Raw genomic sequence first — 8,784 nt, 5'->3', positions numbered from 1 at the left:
AACCATCTCCTTATGAATTTGAAAATCTACTTATATTTTAAGGCTCATTATGTACTCAGATGTATTCATGTACTCTATGTTGTTTCCTTTCTCTCTTTATTGCTGCTCCATGTGTTAACACCACTGTGTCAATTATTGTAGTTTGATTATTTCTTTCAATACTAAATACTGTTAATACCCTGAAGTGACTCAATTTTCAGATTTTTCCTTACTATTCTTACATGCTGTTGTACCAGATAAATGTAAGTATGAACCATTAGAGTTCATCCTCTAAAACAATTATCTTGAGATTCTTATTAATAGCATATGATGTTTATGAGTTAAGTAATTATAAATAATTTTTACAGTTGTAAAGGAATGATATGATCCCATCAAAGAAAAAATATAATACTCTCCACTATATATTCTCCATTTTCTTTAAAACTGTAATACAGGTAATAGCTTTCTTTAGAGATGTACATCTAGGTAAACATTTCTAATATGTAATTAAGGTAATATGGCTACAAAGTGTTTCTTTCTCTCTAAAGACACTTACCTTTGGAACTCATCCATCATGTTGTTAAGGACTCAGTATTAACTGTTTCCAAGCTGCTAAACAAACCTGGTACAGTGTGTTGGCTTAACATTAGGAATTTATTGGCTCAGGGTTTCAGAGGCTGAATGCCTTACCTCCTCCCCCAGTCAGTATCTTCAGACAAGTGGGCAGTCTTTGGGGTTCCTGATTTTTCTGTCACATGGCAATAGAAAAGTCAATGACTTCTTTCTCTTCTTGATTTCATTGACTTGTAGCCCTCTCCCATCTCCGTACCCCTTCCCTTCATAGTAGCTTCTGTTCTGTGTTAATTCCTCTGATTATAAAGACCTCCTCCATATTAGATAAGAGCCCACCCTAACTCATTTGGTTTGGGCACACATTAATAAATAACGTCTTCAAAAGTCCTATTTACAAATGGATTTACACCCGAAGTACTGAGGCTTGAGGTCTGAATATGCCTTTTCAGGGGACAGGGGAGAGGAGCATGATTAAATCCACAACAGGAATCAAGGCTGCCTGAATAATCATGTGTGTGTGAATTCTAGAGGGGAACTTCAGCTTGACCCCAGTCTACAGCCAGTATCAAACCACCAAATTTGTGACTGTACAGGCCTTAAAATGACCTAGTCTCCATCTTTGTATTCTTCCATCCATGCCTGGATACTTTGATCAGAAAGAAGCCATCCTCTTTCTCACCTCCCATGAATTAACCAGACCACTACAATCGTCACCTGGAGACCACAGGTGAAGAGCACTGTTTCCAGAAGCTTTCTAGAAGAACAGTAGAGTAGAAATAGAGGAAAGGTTAGCAAGGAAATGTTAGGCTGAGAGAGTGTTTATACTTTAAGGTGGAAGCTGCCTGATTCTGTTTCTAGGTTTATGGGAGAGAGCCCACAGGAAATGAGGGGGTGGGGAGTAGCAGAGGCCCCAAGGAGCACAGTGGAGGGGCTGGCTGTGAAGAGACCACACATCATCTTCTGCAGTAGGATGAATAAGGGACCCCAAAGTTGTCCATGTCCTAATCTCCAGAAGCTGTGAAATGTACCTTACATGGCAGAAGGGACTTTGCAGATGTGAGTAAGTTAAAGGTCTTAAAATAAGGAGATTGCTCTGAATTCTTCAGGTGGGCCTTTAAATGCAATCACAAGTATTGGCCTAAGAGGGAGGCAGAGAGAGATTTGATGACACCAGAGGAGAAGAAAGAAGTCATCCTTTTATGCTCTGTTTGAATTCACAATCCATGAAAGCAATGAAAAATGACACGAGTCTGAAGCTTTTGAACCACTAAATTGGTAGTAATTTGTATTGTTAAAATTGATAAAGTCAAGAGGGCAGAGAGAAAAGTTGCTGTGGTCCACTGGCTTTTCTGCTGAAGACTATGGGAAGAATCCAGACCACCTGTTGTCCCCAAATAAAAACAATGAATCAAAACCAGAGGGAAGTTACCATGGGATTGTTAAGAGAGGAAACAAGTTACTAGAATAAGACCCCCAGTGTGCAAGGAAGCATGGGGAAGTCTGTGCCCTGGAACTTCAGTAGTGGGAGTTCGGCATGGGGATTCTGTGAAGGCCCATATCCCACCTGAGTATCACCTCATTAACCCTCTGTCTTCTCCAGTATTCGCTGATTCTTTATGATTTGGAAGCCTAAAAAATTCCAAAGTTCTTCATTGTCATCTCTTGCAATAAAAATATTGAAATGTAAGTGAATGGATGTAATTTGAGTAAAATAAAGAATAAAACTTGGCTAGTTAGAATAAATACATATAGAACAGTCATCAATTTCAACAATACAAATTACCACCAATTAGTGGATTAAATGCATCAGAGGTCATGTGTCCACTAGTCTATATGGTAATACTAATGCCAGTATCATACTGTCTTTATTACTGTAGCTTTGTAATAAGATACAGTTTTAGTTTTTTAATGGTGCCAGAATGCAATATGCCAGAAATAGGTTGGCTTTTATAAAAGGGATTTATTAAGTTACAAGTTTAGACTCCTAAGGCATAAAAAAGTCTAAACTAAGACATACAGAGAAAGACACCTTGACTCAAGAAAGGCTGATGGGTCCAGAACAACTCTATCACCTGGGAAGGCACATGGCTGGATCTACTAATCTTTGGCTTTTGGTGTCAAACAGCTTCCCCAGAGGCATTGTTTTTCTAAATCTCTATATGTCTGTCTTCGCTCTGAAGCTTTTTCCAAAATGGCTTCCTCTTAAAGGACTCCACTAAGTGACCCACCTTGAATGGGTGTGTGTCTGTTTGAAAGGATGTACCCTAGAAAAGCCATGCTTTAATCCTAATCCAATTTTGTGGAAGCAGCCTTTCTTTTAATCCCTATTCAGTGCTATAGGTTGGAAACTTGATTACATTATTATCATGGAGATGTGACTCACCCAATTGTGGGTATTAACCTTGGATTAGAGGAAGATGGACTCCACCCATTCCAGGTAGGTATTGAGTCGTTTACTGGAATCCCTTAAAAGAGGAAGCATTTTGGAGGGAGAGAGAGAGAGCAGCAGCAGAGACATGAGAACTGCCGAGTCCATGCAACTCTTTGGAGTTGAAGAAGGAAAATGTCCTTTGGGGAGCTTCATCAATCAAGAAGCCTGTAGAGAAGCTAGCAGACATTGCCATCTGTGCCATGTGCCTTTCCAGGTGAGAGAGAAACCCCAAACATCGTTGACCTTCTTGAACCAAGCTATCTTTCCTTGGATGCCTTAGATTGGACATTTCTATAGCCTTGCACTAATTTGGGCATTTTCACAGTTTTAGAACTGTAAACTTGCAACTTATTAAATGTCCCCTTTTAAAAGCCATTCTATTTCTTGTATACCACTCCAGCAGCTAACAAACTAGATCAGATTTTGGTACCAGGAGTGAGGTGCTGTTGTGGTTTGCAAATTCCAAACATGTTGAAATGACATTTTAAATGTGTAAGGGGAAGGTTTTGGAGGAGTTCTGAGGAGCTTGATAGATAAAGCCTAGAATGCTTTGAAGAGACTGTTTGTAGAAATGTGGAATCTAAAGATACCTCTGATGAGGCTCTAGACAGAAATGAGGCATGTGTTATTGCAAACTGGAAGGAAGGCGATCCTTGTTTTAAAATGGCAAGTAATCTAATAAAATTGACTAGTGGCTTTGGCTGAGAGGCAGATTTTAAAAGGCATGAAGTTGGATATTTAGCAGAAGAGATTTCCAACTGAAATGTGGATAGTGCAGCCTGGTTTTTCCTCACAGCTTACAATGAAATGTGACAGGAAAGAGATAAGCTGAGAACTGAACTCTTGGGTACAAAGAAACCAGAAACTGATGTTTTGGAAAATTCTGGGCTTCCAGAAAGAGAGACTCCAGAGAATAGTGCCCCACTTGAGGATCTGGCCAAATGTGGAATGAGCCAACCATTTCAGAGAAAGTTAGTATTGAAGATGGAGTCATCCAGGAAGGATTTGTGAAAACTCCTCATGTCTGATGGGCACTATCCAAGCTTACTACACAGAAAGCCAACAACAATGTTCCAGGAATTAATATTTTAAAATTTTAACTTATGTGGGAGACTAAAGCAATTTGGTACAAAATTTACATTTTGACTAGTGCATTTCCTAATATAACTTATGTAGACAGCTTAATTGAACACCATAAGTACATGGAACCTTGAGTAAGGCATGAAATTTTGTTGGTTTGTCCAGAGTGATGCCCCGATAAATCCCAGAATGATCTGAACAGTGAATTAAAAAGTATTTGCAAAGTCTCCTTCAGGAAAAGGTGAGAAAGGGGGAAAATTCAACTTCCCCAAGTTGAATTCTTGATATTCTCACAAACAGTGTGGATAACCAAAGCTATAGGCTGAGCCCCCAATCTTGGGGTTTGTTCATATGAAACTTAACCCCACAAAGGATAGGTCAAGCCTACTTAAAATTAGGCCTAAGAGTCACCCCCAAGAGAACCGCTTTTGTGGCTCAGATGTGGCCTCTCTCTCTCTCTCTCTTCAGCCAACACAACAAGCAAACTCACTGCCCTCCCCCTGTCTACGTGGGACATGACTCTCATGGTTGTGGACCTTCCTGGCAACATGGGACAGAAATCCTAGAATAAGCTGAGACTCAGCATCAAGGGATTGAGAAAAATCCTAGAATGAGCTGAGACTCAGCATAATGGGATTGAGAAAGTCTTCTCGACCAAAAGGGGGCAGAGCAAAATGAGACAAAATGAAGTGTCAATGGCTGAGAGATTCCAAATAGATTCGAGAGGTTATCCTGGAGGTTACTCTTACACATTAAATAGATATCACCTTGTTAGTCAAGATGTAATGGAGAGGCTAGAGGGAACTGCCTGAAAATGTACAGCTGTGTTCCAATAACCATGTTTCTTGAAGATGTTTGTATAATGCTATAGCTTTCACAATGTGACTGTGTGATAGTGAAAAATTTGTGTCTGATGCTCCTTTTATTTACTTTATCAACAGATGGGTGAAACATATGAACTAAAAATAAATAATGGGGGAACAAATGTCAAAATAAATTTAGATTGAAATGTTAGTGGTCAGTGAAAGGGAGGGGTAAGGGGTATGTTATGTATGAATTTTTTTCTGTTGTCTTTTTATTTTTTTTCTGAATTGATGCAAATGTTCTAAGACATGATCATGACAATGAATATGCAACTATGTGATGATATTGTGAATTACGGATTATATATGTAGAACAGAACGATCAAAAGTTAAGAATGTTTGTGTTTGTTGTTATATTATTTTTTAAAATTTAAATAATAATAATAATAATAAAAGAGTATTGCAGGATCTGTATAAACAAGACCATTGCCAGTCTTGACTGATAGGGACAGAAAAGGAATACATTGGAGGAAAAATATCTTCAAAAACAGAACTATGGAAACCAACGTTTAGAGTCAAGAAGCCTCGAACCAGGAGAGCAGACCCACCCAAGCACCTGGAGAGGGTGAGTTTGCCCTGAAGGCAGAGGATGGGCCTTCCACTTCTTTGCAGTGGAAGAGTGGTGCTGCCTCAGCCCTTGGAGAGGGTGGAGCACATTTCTTGGAAATTGTAGAGAGCCTGGCTACCACCGCACGGTGGGGTTGATTGTGTGCCCCAGAGATGTCAGAGAGCTGGGGTGCAGCCCCAATGCTTGGAGAGGATGGAGCTGAGGAAAAGGTCGTCTCCCCATTGTTCCCCAAGGTTGCATTCAGAGAGATGTGGGTTATTGCCTAGGCCCTTGGAAAGGGTGGGACTGCTGCTTTGTAAAGCACTGAAGAAAATGACTTCTCATTGAAATCTAATGAAGTTTGTTCTGCATTTTGGAGAGAGAGAGAGCGAGCAGCAGAGACATGAGAACTGCAGAGTCTATGCAGCCATCCTTGGAGATGAAGAAGGAAAATGCCCTTAGGGGAGCTTCATGAAACAAGAAGACTGGAGAGAAAGCTAGGAGACATCACCATCTTTACCATGTTCCTTTACAGTTGAGAGAGAAACCCTGAACTTCACTGGACATCTTGAACCAAGCTATCTTTCCCTGGGTGCCTTATATTGTACATTTCTATAACCTTGCATTAATTGGGATATTTTCACAGCTTCAGAACTGTAAACTTGGAACTCATTAAATTTCTCTTTTTATAAACCATTCCATTTCTGGTATATCGCATTCCAGCCGCTAGCAAACTTAGAACAGGGCAGATTCACATCTCCATGGGTACACCTAATAAGAAAGTCCCACCCACAATTGGGAGACATCAGATCTCCATAGAAACAACTTAATAAAAAAGATTCCACTCAATAATATTGAATCATGGCTTTTGTGGCATCCCTAACAGTTTCAACCCATCCTCTGGGCCCCAAAAAGACATGTTCATCTTAAACCATGTCAGTAACAATATAAATAGAATACAAAGTAAAAACTAGTAGAAAATATCATCAGTGTCAGTTACAGGCAAGGCCTGTTCTAAGGTTAAAAAAAAAATCTCCTCTGATTCTGGGCCTGTAAAACTCAGAACAAGTTATTTGCTGCCAACATATAAAGGAAGAACAGATAAATGTCCCCATTTCCATAGGTAGAAATTGGAAGGAACACAGGGGTCACTGGACCAATACAATTCCAAAAACCTGCAGCACGAACTCCATTAAGCTTCAGATTCTGAGAGTCATTCATCCTTGGGGCTTTAGAAAGCAGCAGTCCCACCCTTTCCAAGGGCCTCTTTCCAAGTGCTGGGGTGATGGGTGCAACCTTGTGGATTTTGGGGGAGACTGTCCTTTTCTCAGCTCCACCCACTCCAAGCATTAGAGCAGCATTTGGGCTTTCTGCCACGCCTGGAGCACATACTTATCCACCTCAGAGCAACGAGGAAGCAGCAAAGCTCTCTCCAAACCCCAAGGAATGTGGTCCACCCTCTCTGAGGCCTTGGGCACCAAAATCCTGCTGACCTTCTGAGCGGAAGTCCTGCCCTCTGCCTTCATGCCAAACTCACCCCCTCCCAGTGCATGTGAGAGTCTGCTGTCCTGGCCCAAGATTTCTTGCCTTCAGATCTTAGCTTTCATGGTTCTCCCTTTCAAGAAATTTTTTCCTTCAATTTGTCCCTCTTTTTTTACCCTTTTAGTCTAGACTGCAGTGGTTACATTTATACAGTAAATATAAATGAAACAAGAAACTTGGCAGTTTTCCATGAAGTATGCATGGGTTACACACTTCAGATAATAGGACCTCTCCTAAGTCCTTTCTGGAAAACTCTATTTCCAATTTTGGCTTTTTTTTGAAATGGCTAAGTATCCCCAATCGTGGCTTTTAAAATCTGCTTTCTATCCAAAACTAGTAGTTAATTTTGCCAAATTCTCTGCCACTTTAAAAGAAGGATCACCTTCCTTCCAGTTTGTAATAACACATCCATCATTTTTTTAAGTTTTTTTATTATACAGTATAATGTATATACAAAGCAAAGAAATAAAAAAGCAATAATCTTCAACGCACTCTTCAAAAGTGGTTACAGGATAGATCCCAGAGTTTGTCATGAACTCATATTTTTCCTTGTAGCTGCTCCAGAATATAAGATGTTAGAGGATTTAAATACTTTTTTATCATCACGATCAACTTGTTTTTCCTTCTTTTTTTTGTGAACAGTAACATATATACAAAAAAGCTATAAATTTCAAAGCACAGCAACACAACTAGTTGTAAAACATATTTCAGACTTTGACATGGGTTACAATTTCACAATTTTAGGTTTTTACTTCTAGCTGTTCTAAAATACTGGAGACTAAAAGAGATATACATTTAATGATTCAGCATTCATATTCATTTGTTAAGTTCTATCTTCTATGTATAAATCCACCATAACCTTTGATCATTCCATACATCTCTTTGGGGTTGTTTGGGCTATGGCAATTCTAAATTTTTGATATTGGAAGGGTCTGTCACCAACATGGGGTAGGGAGATGGAACTACCTGCTGTTCTGGAGAGGCTGGGCTAGGTTTCAGGACTTATCTGGACCAGGGACTCATCTGGAGGCTGTAGGTTTCTGAAAAGTTACTCTAGTGCCTGGAACCTTTATGGAATCTTATATATTGTCCTAGATGTTCTTTAGGATTAGCTGGAATGGTCCTGGTTGGGGGTTGGCAGGTTATGATAGGTAGCAAGGTCTACCTGAAGCTTGCATAAGAGCAACCACCACAGTAGACTCTCAACTGTATTTGAACTCTCTCTGCCACTGATACTTTATTAACTACACTTCTTTTCCCCCTTTTGGTCAGGATGGAATTGTTGATCCCATGGTGCCAGGTCTGGATTCATCCCTGGAAGTCCTCTCCCACATTGCCAGCAAGACTTTCACCCCTGGATATCATGTCTCACGTAGGGGGTAGGGCAATGATTTCACTTGCAGAGTTTGGCTTAGAGAGAGTGAGGCCACATCTGAGCATCATTTTCGTGTAAGGCCCTATCAGAAGTATCTCTAAAGATACTTCTATCAGGCCCCTTACAAGTCTTCCAGAGTCTTCACCTTACCAACTTAAAAAGCTGTTCCAACATGTTTGGTATGTGCAAGCCACAGCAGCAAACAACTTTTGGTACCAAAATTTATTTTAGTTTGTTAATGCTGCTGGAAATGCAATATACCAGAAAAGGGTTGGTTTTTATAAAGGGAGTTTATTAAGTTACCAGTTTACAGTCCTAATTCCATAAAAATGTCCAAACTAAGGCATCATGGAAAGATATCCTGACTTAAGAAAGGCCAATGCATCTGGAACAC

The sequence above is a fragment of the Tamandua tetradactyla genome, chromosome 2 (assembly GCF_023851605.1).
Source record: "Tamandua tetradactyla isolate mTamTet1 chromosome 2, mTamTet1.pri, whole genome shotgun sequence".
Lineage (NCBI taxonomy): Eukaryota > Metazoa > Chordata > Mammalia > Pilosa > Myrmecophagidae > Tamandua > Tamandua tetradactyla.
This window is presented reverse-complemented; position numbering follows the sequence as displayed.